General features: G+C 45.6%; 1 long non-coding RNA gene across 1 annotated transcript; it reads right to left on the reverse strand.

The window, feature by feature from the left end:
* Positions 1–7,510: 7,510 nt before the first annotated feature.
* Positions 7,511–13,180, reverse strand: LOC129478756 (uncharacterized). Its single transcript, XR_008656464.2, has 5 exons — positions 12,944–13,180; positions 10,059–10,155; positions 9,558–9,647; positions 9,126–9,255; positions 7,511–7,742 (listed from the first exon to the last, which is right to left on the reverse strand). It is a non-coding gene; the product is annotated as an uncharacterized lncRNA (long non-coding RNA).
* Positions 13,181–13,532: the final 352 nt, after the last annotated feature.

The raw sequence follows: 13,532 nt of genomic DNA on the forward strand, positions 1-13,532 counted from the left end.
TCCATTCAAAGTGTCTAGAGTGGAAGCAGTTTATTTATGAAGACGCTGTAAGGTTTTTGTTTGTTTATTTTTGTTTGTTTTTTGAGATGGAGTCTCACTCTGTCACCTAGACTGGAGTACAGTGGCAGGATCTCGGCTCACTGCAACCTCCGCCTCCCAGGTTCAAGCAATTCTCCTGCCTCAGCCTCCTGAGTAACTGGGATTACAGGCGCATGCTACCACACCTGGCTAATTTTTGTATTTTTAGTAGAGATAGGGTTTCACTACATTGGCCAGGCTGATCTCGAATTCCTGAGCTGAAGTGATCCACCTGCCTCAGGCTCCCAAAGTGCTGGGATTATAGGCATGAGCCACTGCACCTGGCTGATGCTGTAAATTTTAAAAATTGACATTGTATGCCAGGTGCAGTGGCTCATACCTGTAATCCCAGCACTTTGGGAGGTCGAGGCTGGAGGGTCACTTGAGACCAGGAGTTCAAGACTCACCTGGGCAACACAGTGAGAACCCCCATCTCTAAATATATATATATACATACATAAAATTAACATTGTAGACCTGGACAAATGTCTTTCCACAGCCAGTCATTAATTCATTTGTCCTTGTTGATTGCTACCGACTGAATCCTGATCTGGTTACCTTTTTTAAAGTTTGGGGGCATTACTTCCCCAGGATAGAAAACATGCATTTTGGGGAGTAAAAGTGGAAGATTCAGTCTTGATCAATGAAAATATTTTATTTGTGTAGCTGAAAGTCTTAATCAGAATTAGGATCCAATCCTCCAAGCATATCATTATCAACCGTGGTCTTTCAGGAGTGAGTGCCTTCTTTGTAAATACATGCAGTTCCTGAAGTGATGCCAGAGGAACATTTTAGGACAGTCTTTTCTCTTCCTCTCTGTACCCAGAATCTGAAATTGCCCAGCTCTATTTGAGATGGGAACTCAGATGCAGATTTCTAGGCCATATTCTGTTGTAGACGGCTGTCATTCTAACCCCCAAACACTACCTGCAGGAAACAAAATTAGGATGTTTGTATCAACCTGAGTGTTCCTAACCAATATCTTTAAAGATTTCATTTGTATTACCATTGTGATTATGTGTGGGGTTTCGTTTTCTGGTTTTGGCTTATTTTTTTTGTTGCTGCTCATGATTATTTATTAAACACAGTATACAGTGCATGAGTTTTTGAAACTTTTGGGGGGAAGAAAACCCCTTTTTTAAAAAAGACAACTACTCAGGTCTCAAGATAAATGAGGTGAAAGTAGAATTGTTTTAATTATAGACTTGAGGCTCCACTCTCTGCTCATCCCTTCCTCATCTCTCCCTTCACCATAACATTTTGGAATCCAAATTTAACAGTCATGGAGGATTCCAGAAACCAGTCTAATAACTCCACTGTATATATGGAGAAACTGGGCCCAGTGGGATTCAATACCTTGCAGGCAGAACCTTTATGATACTTCTAAGGAACCTTGGTGCCTTGGAGAAGTCAATTTGAAAACTACTGCTATGGAAGCATAGGTCTGCCTTGATGTGGGGAGATCTTACCTCTGCCCTTAACTCTTGGGCCTGAAACAAGTCATTGATCCCCACTGGGCCCAGTTTCTCCATCTATACAGTGGAGTTATTAGACTGGTTTCTGGAATCTCCAATGACTGTAAAATCTGGATTTGAAAATTTTATGATTTTCATATTCTGAAAGTCTGTAGTTTAAGATTGTACTCGTTTGTTTCCATGCTGCCGATAACAACATTCTCGAGTCTGGGTAACTTATAAAGAAAAAGAGGTTTAATGGACCACAGGCACACGACACCGCACCTGGCTAATTTTGTTTGCTTGTTTGTTTTGGTAGAGATGGGGGGGGCCTCACTTTGTTGCCCAGGCTGGTCTTGAACTACTGAGCTCAAGTGATCCACCTACCTCAGCCTCCCAAAGTGCCAGGATTACAGGCATGAGCCACCGCGCCCGGCCTCAAAATACATATTGATGGTGGAACAATCAGGACTTGATGACTGATTAGATGACATGCCACACATGCTAAGACACCGCCAATATAGAAAACAAAGAGCAAATTTTAATTCCAGCCTTAAAGGTCATGAGGGTGATGTTCAGAATGCAGATGTTGGGCTGAAATTGGGCTGCTTCTCACATGGACAACCTCAGGAAGCTTGCTGTGGGTAAAGAGCAGCAGGGATGTACTTATTTAACAATTGTCCAAGGCTCTTCTGAACCATGCAAGATAGGCTGGCTAGTGTGGATGTAAATAGAAATTAATAGGATATATACAAAGAGTATACTTAACCAAAAATTGAATTGTAAGCAATCTTCATTTTCTTTTCCATGAACTTCTATATTTTATTTTTCTTTTCTTTTTATTCTTTCCTTCTTTGTCTCTATTTCTCTTTCCTTTCATTTTTTTTTTTCAGACGACGTCTTGCTGTGTTGCCCAGGCTGAAGTGCAGTGGCACAATCTTGGCTCACTGCAACCTCCGCCCCCCAGGTTCAAGTGATTCTCTTGCCTCAGCCTCCTGAGTAGCTAGGATTACAGGCACCTACCTACCATCATGCCCGGGTAATTTTTGTATTTTTAGTAGAGACAGGGTTTCACCATGTTGGACAGGCTGGTCTTGAACTACTGACCTCATGATCCGCCTGCCTCAGCCTCCCAAAGTGCTGGGATTACAGGCGTGAGCCACTGTGCCCGGCCCGCCATGCTTCCTTCCTTCCTTCCTTCCTCTCTCCTTCCTTCCTTCTTCCTTCCTCTCTCCTTCCTTCCTTCTTCCTTCCTTCCTCTCTCCTTCCTTCTTTCCTTCCTTCCTTCCTCTCTTCTCTCTCGCCTGCCTGTCTCCCTCCCTCCTTCCCTCCCTTCCTTCCTTCCTTCCCTTTCTTTCTTTCTTTCTTTCTTTCTTTCTTTCTTTCTTTCTTTCTTTCTTTCTTTCTTTCTTTCTTCTTCCTTCCTTCCTTCCTTCCTTCCTTCCTTCCTTCCTTCCTTCCTTTCTTCTTTCTTTCTTTCTTTTTTTCTTTCTTTCCCTTTCCTTTCTTTCCTTTTCTTTCTTTTTTGAGACAGGGCCTCACTCTGTTGCCCAGGCTGGAGTGCAGTAGTGTGATTTCGGCTCACTGCAACCTCTGTCTCCTGGGCTCAAGTAATCCTCCTGTCTTAGCCTTCTGAGGAGCTGGGACTATGGACATGCACCACCATGCCCAACTAATTTTTTAATTTTTTTGTAGAGATGGGGTTTTGCCATGTTGCCCAGGCTGGTCTCCAACTCCTGGGCTCAACCTATCCACCAACCTCAGCCTACCAAACGGCTGGGATTATGGGCATGAGGCACTGCATCCAACTACTTTTATATTTTCTACGTTGTCTTTAATAGGTCAATAGAACTCTTATAATCAGGGGAAAATATCCCTTTAAGACAAAAAATAAATCCATGTGATGGATTTAGGGAGACCCCATGTTTGTGTCTCTTGCTACCTTTACTGTCTTTCTAAATCCTAGTCTCAGATCTTAACTGCAGCTTTCAGTAATTTACCTACTCATCATCTGCCCTGTGACCCCCCCCCTTGGCTATTCACCCCATCCTTCCTCTCAGCTCCCAACTGGGTCTGGGTTTCACTCAGCCCTGTGGTGCATTGGACAGGCCATGGCTGTGGCATCCCAGGCTACATCTGCACGGAGCTAGGTGCATTCTGTTCAGGCAGTCACTGTGATCTGGCTGCCTGATTGATTCATTAGTCTAATGGCAACACATTGCTAGGATGCTAAGTTTTCTCTATTTCCCCAAAATGTTTTGAGGTTTTTCTCCTGACAACTGTGCTCATTGCAGTCATGGTGAAAACAACAAAATGGAAAGGAATTTCATGGGCCACACATCTCTAAATGATGTAGGGAAACATTTGGTTTCTTGTGGCTGTCAACACAATTATACCCACAGAGAAAGAAAATGAAAGGCAAGGCAGAGACAGCTCAATTTGGCTTGGAGAGTGGGGCGAAGACTTGGAAGCTTCATGCCTGGGCAGAGGGATGCCAAGACTTCTCGGGCTGCACAGAGGGCAGAGCGGCCACGAGATACAACAGTGGCAGCAGGTTATAACATTGACGATGTGCAAATCCTTAGCCAAAGACCTGCCAACTCAACAAAGAGTGCTGTGCTAAGCCCCAGGGAAGGGACGAGGCAGCACGGGGCCTCCAAGGCTGAGCACCTGAGGAGAGCCACCCTCCTCCCCAGCACAGCTGACAATGGTTCCCTGGCCGCCCTTGCAGTTTTGGTTTTTTGTTCCTTTCTAGGGGCTCACAGGAAACAAGAGAACCAAACAACGTACGATTTTAGAAGAGGTAAAATTAAGTTTTCTGGAAGTTCCTTTGGACTATTGATTCCTAAATGGGAAGAAGGGATGCCCCCTTGGGGGAGTATTAGAGTCTTGGAGAGAGCTTTTCTCATCTACTTTCTATCCCCACCTCCCACACATTCTAATTTTGCTGCCTTAGGGAGAAGTGGGCCCCACTGCCAGCTACAGCTACTATTATTGGCGGAAGTGCATTAGTCATTCATTCAGCAACCAGTTAGTGAGCGTTAACCACGTGCAGGCACAGTCCTGGCCCTCAGGTGGACTGGGACGAGACAAAAACATTGGGAGACCCTGTGGTCTAAACTCGATGGCAAAGACCAGGTAAACGTTACAACTGAGGTTTTGTTTAACGAAGTTTTCTCCCTTTTTCTGATAATTGTTTTCTAAAAGGCAGAGGAAAAAATATGGAATTCCCACCATTGATTGAGAGCCTCCAACATGCCAGAAGCCATGCTGCTTACGTAATTCTAACAAGAATATTAAGAGGTAGATGGTCTCATGTGATTCTAGCAAGAGTGTTTGGAAGTGGATATCCATTTCTCTGTCTCTTCCAGAGGAAAAAGCTAAGGCTCCGTAAAGGTCAATAACTTACTCAAGGTCATGCAGTGAGTAAAAGACAGAAGCAGGATTGTAACACGGGGGTCTCTGATCCCAAAGCACGGGCAGCACCATCGCCATGCTTTGCACCTCCGGTGGACCGGCCACATCGACGTTACTTGGCCGCTTGTTAGAAAGACACCTGCTGAATCATGATTTGCGTGTTTAATAAGTATTGAGGTGATTCATTTACACATTAAAATTTGAGAAGCACTGAGCCAGGGAACCCATACCCCCAAATAATCTCACTCACAAACACAGGACATACCTTGGAAATCAAAAAGATTCATTACATGTATCCATCCTGTCTTCAAGAGCATTTCTGAAATGCTATAATTCAGAAGATTCCCTCCCACCCAGAGTGAGAAAACACTGAAGTGGTAAAAATTAAAAAGGCCAGGTTGGGCTGGGCATGGTGGCTCATGCCTGTAATCCCAGCATTTTGGGAGGCTGAGGTGGGCGGATCACCTGAGGTCAGGAGTTCGAGACCAGCCTGGCCAACATGGTGAAACCCTGTCTCTACTAAAAATACAAAAATTAGCCGGGCGTGGTGGTGCACACCTGTAATCCCAGCTGCTCAGGAGGCTGAGGTAGGAGAATAGCTTGAACTCGGAAGGCAGAGGTTGCAGTGAGCTGAGACCACACCACTGCACTCCAGCCTGGGCAACAAGATGGAAACTCTGTCTCAAAAAACAAAATTAAAAAAATTAAAAAAATTAAGCGGCCAGGTTGCCTTTAGGGCATGCTGATGTGCCCTATAGTACCCTCGTGTGCTGTTTAGGTGGGTTAGAGATTTGAGGGGTAGTGTGCAAGGGGAAGGGGAAATTTGTATTTACAAAGTTGGTGGCTGAGGCTGAATGCTCAGTTCCACAGTGGAAGGCAGAGGGGGCCTGTTTTTAGGAAGTGGAAGCAGTTTTTTTTTTTTCTCCTTAGACAAGGTCTCACTTGGTTGCCTAAGCTGAGTGCAATGGTGTGATCACAGCTCACTGCAGCCTCAACCTCCTGGACTCAAGTGGTCCTCCCACTTCAGGCTCCCAAGTAGCTAGGACTACAGGTGCACACCACCACACCTGGCTAATTTTTAATTTTTTTTTTAGAGACAGGGTCTCACTATGTTGCCCAGGCTCGTCTTGAGCTCCTGGATGCAAGCGATCCTCCCACTTCAGCCTCCCAAAGTGCTGGGATTATAGGCAAGAGCCACCATACCCAGCCCGCAATTTTAATATAATTGGTCGAACTTCCTTTTTCCCTTCCCTTCTCAGAGGTGCCAGTGCACAGCTGCTGGCTTCGTGTTGGTCTAAAACCACTCAGCTCAATTCTGGAGTTCAAAGACACCATTAATCAACCCAGAAATCATTGACACGAGGCTACTCCCAGGTTATGCTAATCTGGTGAAATCTGTAAACCCTACAACCTTACAGGAAGTCAGAGCTGCCACTGGCCCACTCAGCAACACCTTTGTGCCAGTTAGGAAAAGGTGCTCCTCACCCCCCCGCCCCCCACCCAGGTAGGTGCAGCCCCAAACCATGTTGTTTGGATTGGTGCTGTGGTTCGAATATGTCCCCTCCAAAATTCAGGTGTTGCTAGTGTGATAGAATTAAGACAGATGGGGCCTTTAAGAGGTGATTAGGCCATGAGGGGTCCTCCCTTGTGAATGGGATTAAGGCCCTTACTAAAGAGGCTTCACACAGCCTTCAGCTGCCTTGATCTTCTGCCTTTGCCATGTGAGGACACAGCGTTGCCCCCCACCCTGCCCGGAGGATGCAACAGTAAGGTGCCATCTTAGACACAGATACCAGCCCTCACCAGACAACAGAACCTGCAGTCTCCTAGATCTTGAACTTCCCAGCCTCCAGAACTTCCAGAGAATGAATTTGTTATTTATGAGATACCCAGTCTCAGGTATCATAGTAGCGTTAATCAACTAAGACTTGGTGAATGGACTGCAGAGCGGATTTTTGTCACCTGCACATTTCCACGCCCTCAAGGGCACCAATATTGCATGAGAAGCCCCTGTTGCAAGTGGACCTGTGGCATTCCACCTTTTAAAAAGGTAAAGGGACCCTTAATAAATACATAAGTCATTTAAGGCTTGACAAACAGCTCTTGGAACAAGGGCATGAAAACAAGTGATTATCAGGGTGATGTGTCCTAAAAATTCTCATGAGAATTTCGTGTGGGGTTGAAGAGAGAACTAAGGAATCAAGAAAGGAAGAACCAGGCCAGGCTTGGTGGCTCACGCCTGTAACCCCAGCACTTTGGGAAACTGAGGCAGGCAGATCACCTGAAAGCGGGTGTTCAAGACCACCCTAGTCAACATGGTGAAATCTAAAAAAAAAAAAATTATCCAGGAGTGGTGGTGGGCACCTGTAATCCCAGCTACTCAGGAGGCTCAGGCAGGAGAATAGCTTGAACGTGGTAGGTGGAGGTTGTAGGGAGCTGAGATTGCACCACTGCACTCTCAAGCCCGGGTGACAGAATGAGACTGCATCTCAAAAAAAAAAAAGTAAGAACTAGAAGAACCGAGTCAGCTAAGGTCCTATTTTCGAAGGCTCTTCCCCATGTCTAAGAAAATTAATGAAAGACAGACACCTTTTTGCAAAAACCATAAACCACTAGCTAGGTGGGGGTTTGGGGAGCAAAGAAGCTCACAGATGTGTGTTCTTGCCAAGCATATTGCAGACAGGTGCTAGGGATGGCCAAGCCCTCAGGTGCTTGAGATACTTGGCCAGTGTTTCCCAAAATGTGTTCCACGGAACTATAATCCCATCCGTTGCTTCTTAAAAACAGGTGCACCTGTGAAAAGATATAAACTTCTTTGGGATGTTTACAATGAACATTAATGTTTTAAGCATTCTTGCCCATTTCCTTTGTTTAATTCAGCATTTTCCAAACATTTGACCCCAGACACATCCTGTCCCCACACCTGCTCTTTAACATGTTACCATCCACCAATGCTAGTTAGTTCCCTACGATGTGGGTTTCGATTGTGTGGAGAATCTGGGGAATAAGCTTATTCCTTCTTGGGTTCAAATTAGAGACGTCCGCTGTTCATGGAGCTCCACACTGAATTTCCTTCTCCCTTTGAGAATGTTCATCACTTAAAATCTATGCTTTCAGTATTTTGATAGCACATCTCACATGTTTTTTTCCCTTGAAAGCCCAGTAGAATTTGATGGTGACCATCTTTTTTTTTTTGAAACAGAGTCTCCCTCAGTCGCCCAGGCTGAAGTGCAATGGTGCGATCTCAGCTCACTGCAACCTCCGCCTCCTGGGTTCAAGCAATTCTACCGTGTCAGCCTCCTAAGTAGCTGGGATTACAGGCACCCACCACCACGCCTGGCTCATTTTTGTGTTTTTGTAGAGATGGGGTTTCACCATGTTGGCCAGGCTGGTCCTGAACTCCTGACCTCAGGTGATCCGCCCACCTCGGCCTCCCAAAGTGCTGGGATTACAGGTGTGAGCCACTGTGCCCGGCCACGTTTTAAAAGAGGATAGAGGATGCCATCTAGGGTCACCTGCCATTCTCTCGTTCTCAGGCCGGAAGTGACCCATGTTCTTTGAACTCTTCACCACTTTTCTTTGTGACTGTGCTGAGCTCCAGGGTGTCAGAGCTGCAGAGCCTGAGTTCTGCCTGGGGTCTTGCTCAAATCCCTCCTGCCTCTAGGAACCCAGAAGCCCCACCCAAAGTGACCCTACATGGCCTGGGGTGGGGGTGTGCCAGGAGTCAGCCCTCTCAGGAGCCACATACCCATTGTTGATGGGAGGCGACATTTTCTTTTATTCCCCAACCCCCCTGCCAGGAGCCGTGCCCCTCTCTTGAGATTTTCTCTGAGTTGGAGACTGCAGCAGAGAGTTGAAGACCTCAGGGGACAGAAGGTGTCTCTGGCTGCCGGAGCAAGCTGAGCCGTATTAACATTCCCAGTGGGTGTCAGGAGTGTGGGATCCACTCAGGTCCATATTGCAAGGAAGTTTCTCCATCACCCCCTGCCCCATCTCCCTCCAAGGCTGGAGTGCAGTGACTATTCACAGGCATGATTGTAATGTACTATGTAGCCGTGAAGTCCTCCTCTCCACCTCTCCCACCCAGCTCCATCCCAAGAAGCTTCGTCTCTCCCAAGCTGACCCCTTCACCAGGGCCACCAGGCCTGCTGGGAGGACTCTGGCACTGACAGGTACCTGCCGCTCACAGGGCCCTGTCTGCCACCGCAGTGTGATAGCTGGGGAGGGTGAGGGTAGAGGGCAGAGGACTTCTGGCCTCACAGGTGCTCCCACAGGTTCGATGTCCTTTGCTGAGGTCATCTCCCTCCTGTGATTTAATGAGGCTGAAGTCAGAGAAAACCCAAAGACACCGGAGGGGCCGCCTTTTCCCAAAAGCCGCCAATGCCTCCTTTTTCAGAGAGGATTTCCTTCCCTTCTCTCCCCCTTTAAAAAAAAAATATATATATATGTGTGTGTGTGTGTGTGTGTGTGTGTGTATGTGTGTGTATATATATATGTATGTGTGTATATGTGTGTGTGTGTATATATATATAGTTAAAGAAATGCATGTACATAGTTTAAAAAATCAAGTAGCCCTATAAGGGTTATTCTAAAAATAGCCCTACTCACTGGTGCTGATCCCTTGTCCCAGAGGCAGCCACCTTCAACTCTTTTAGTTTTATCTTGATGTTTCAGCTTAAACATCATATAATCGACCACCTGCTATAGAAAATAAGGATTTAGTTCTTACACACAGGCACACACACACTTATCTTCTCGTCTCACCACCCCAAGATCACAGGTTCTAGTTAAACCAATATTCAGTGTTTACTGTCCTATGACTTGGGAAAATATCGTATGCCACTGACTACCCAATGCACTGTGATTGCATTTTTTGGTACAATTTCATTTTTCTTAGAGTTAGTAATTTTGGTGGGTTTTTATATTTTCAATATAGTTGCTAATTGATCTCTGTCACAACTCTAAAGCTTTTGTTAATATAATTAAAACTTCAGAACCTATCAGTTCTGTGTCTTGCTTTGAGCCCTCCATCCTGGGCTGCAATCAGCCTGGTTGCTGTGCTGGGCCCTGTGCACACCTGTGGCCTGGGTCCTCTGTGATAACATTTACCTCTTTCTTCTGTTGCATCCCCTGTTTCCTGGATTCTCTGTTTTCCACTTTCTTGGTTTACTCTCTCATTTTGATGGAGCACATCCTCTAGTAGCTTCTTGAGAAAAGATGCATGGAAGCAAAATTCAGTGAGACCAGGCATGTCTGAAACGTATTTAGTGCACACTTACACTTGATTGATAAAATTATCAGCTGGAGGCTGGGTGCAGTGGCTCACACCTGTAATCCCAGCACTTTGAGAGGCCGAGGTGGGAGGATAACTTGAGTCCAGGAGTTCAAGACCAGCCTGGGCAACATAGCGAGACCCTATCTCTAAAAGAAATGAAATTATCAGCTGGGCATGGTGATGCATGCTTTTAGTCCCAGCTACTTGAGAGGCTATGGTGGAAGGATAACTTGAGGCTGGGAGTTCAAGCCTGACTAGTGCACTACAGTCGTGCCTGTGAAGAATCACTGCATTCCAGCCTTGGCAACATAGCAAGGCCCTCTTTCTAAAAATAAAATAAGATTGTCAATAAGTTCTAGGTTGGAAATATTTTTCCTCAAGATTATGAAGGGCTGTGCCTTCTTCCAATTTCCAGTGATGATGTTAGAAAGTCCAATGCCTGTGGGCAGATCACCTGAGGTCAGGAGTTCAAGACCAGCCTGACCAACAAGGCAAAACCCCGTCTCTATTAAAAATACAAAAATTAGCTGGGCATGGTGGTGCATGCCTATAGTCCTAGCTACTTGGGAAGCTGAGACAGGAGAATCACTTGAACTTGGGAGGCACAGGTTGCAGTGAGCCGAGATTGCACCACTGCACCCCAGCCTGTGTGACAGAGCGAGACTCCATCTCAAAAAAAAAAAAAAAAAAAAAAAAAAGTCCAGTGCCTGATCCTTGATCCTTTGTGTATGACGTTCTGTCTTTGGAAGCTTTTGACATGCTTTTACACTGGCATTCTGAAGGCTCTTTAAATCTGGAAATGTTTGCCCTAAAGTTTTGGGAAATTGCCATGTATTATTCTTCTTTGATAACTTCTTCGCCTCTATTTTCTCTCTCTCTTTCTCTTTTTTTGGCCTGGAATTCCTCCTTTTGGATATTGAACTTCCCGGACTGTTGTAGAGAGAATAATGCCCCTCTACAGATTTCCAAATCCTAATCCCCAGAACCTGTGAATATGTTACCTGACAGGTGAAAGGAACTTGGCAGAAGTGATTACATTAAGGATCTTAAGATGAGGAGATTAAGCTGGGCTTAATCAAACAGCAAGGATTTTTTTTTTTTTTTTTTGAGACAAAGTCTTGCTCTGTCACCCAAGCTGGAGTGCAGTAGTGCAATCATAGCTCACTGCAGCCTCAGACTCCAGATTAGTTGGGGTCACCAATGCCACCACACCAGGCTAATTTTTAATTTTTTATAGACGGGGGGTCTTGTCGTGCTGCCCAGGCTTCTCTTGAACTCCTGGCATCATGTGATCCTACTACTTCAGCCTCCAAAGTGCTGGGATTACAGGTGTTGGCCACTGTTCCTGGCCGCAAGGATTCTTATAAGAGGAAATCAGGGGGGTCAAAATCAGAAAAAGGAGATACGACCATGAAAGCAGATGTTGGAATGATGTGCTTTGAAGGTGGAGGAAGGGGCTGCAAGCCAAGGAATTCTCTAGAAGCTGGTAAAGGTGAGGAAACAGATTCTTGCTTTGAGTCTCCAAAAAAGAACCCAGCCCTGCCAACACCTTGCTCTTTGCCAGATTAGACTCATTTCAGACTTATGACCTCCAGAACTGCAAGATACTATTAATGTTATTATTAATATTATTATTATTTTTTGAGACAGAGTCTTGCTCTGTCACCCAGGCTGGAGTGCAGTGGCATGATCTCAGCTCACTGCAACCTCCTGGGTTCAAGTGATTCTCCTGCCTCAGCCTCCTGAGTGGCTGGGATTACAGGCATGAGCCACCATGCCTGGCTAATTTATTATTATTATACTTTAAGTTCTAGGGTACATGTGCACAATGTGCAGGTTTGTTACATATGTATACATGTGCCATGATGGTTTGCTGCACCCATTAGCTCGTCGTTTACATTAGGTATTTCTCCTAATGCTATCCCTCCCCCTGCCCCCCACCCCATGACAGGCCCCAGTGTGTGATGTTCCCCACCCTGTGTCCACGTGTTCTCATGATTCAATTCCCACCTATGAGTGAGAACGTGCAGTGTTTGGTTTTCTGTCCTTGCAATAGTTTGCTCAGAATGATGGTTTCCAGCTTCATCCATGTCCCTGCAAAGGACATGAACTCACCCTTTTTTATGGCTGCATAGTATTCCATGGTGTATATGTGCCACATTTTCTTAATCCAGTCTATCATTGATGGACATTTGGGTTGGTTCCAAGTCTTTGCTATTGTGAATAGTGCCGCAATAAACATATGTGTGCCTGTGTTTTTATAGTAGCATGACTTATAATCCTTTGGGTATATACCCAGTAATGGGATGGCTGGGTCAAATGGTAATTCTAGTTCTAGATCCTTGAGGAATCACCACACTGTCTTCTACAATGGTTGAACTAGTTTACACTCCCACCAACAGTGTAAAATCGTTCCTATTTCTCCACATCATTTCCAGCATCTGTTGTTTCCTGACTTTTTAATGATCGCCATTCTAACTGGTGTGAGACGCCCAGCTAATTTTTGTGTTTTTAGTAGAGATGGGGTTTTGCCATGTTGGCCAGTCTGGCCTTGAACTCCTGACTTCAGGTAATCTGCCCACCATGGCCTCCGAAAGTGCTAGGATTACAGGCATGAGCCGTTGCACCCGACCTATATACGTTATTTTAAGTCACTAAGTTTGCAGCAATTTGTGACAGTAACCATAGGAAATGCATACAGGAACTAACAGGCACTTACTGTGTGGCAGGCACCGGACCACAGTCTACATTCCTTCTTTGCTGAAGCTTTCTGGAGCCTTCTGATCTGGGTGGGCCTTACTTTACAAATTCTCCCTCATTGCGCTCATCACAATTCTGATTAAATCATCAGGGTTTTTTATTCATTCATGTCTCCCTACCCACTAGACCATGGACTCTATGAGGCCTGGGATTATGGGTTTGTTCGTTTTATTCACCACTTTGTCCTATGGATGTTAATAAACATGTGATGAGTGAATGACTAAATGAATCCAAGGGATTATCCCTGGTAGTCCTCACAGCAACCCTGGGAAGTAGGAACCATTACTCATTTCACAGGTGAGGAACTGAGACACAAATGAGGCCCCATCACTTCTCTAAGGATGCATAGATTAGAAGGGGTAGAGCCAGGATTTGCGCCCAGCATTGTTTGGTGGGGCCTTCAGCCCATGAGCTTAGCCACTAAGCTAAACATGTCCCTCCAGACTGTCTGCCTCTGCCTCCCTGACTGTCCCCAGCCCCCAGCCTTTGCTGACTTCTGCCCAGAGACCTGACACTCTGGAGGAAGGAGCATCTTAATTAGGCCACCC

Source organism: Symphalangus syndactylus, chromosome 3 (assembly GCF_028878055.3).
Source record: "Symphalangus syndactylus isolate Jambi chromosome 3, NHGRI_mSymSyn1-v2.1_pri, whole genome shotgun sequence".
Taxonomy (NCBI): Eukaryota; Metazoa; Chordata; class Mammalia; order Primates; family Hylobatidae; genus Symphalangus; species Symphalangus syndactylus.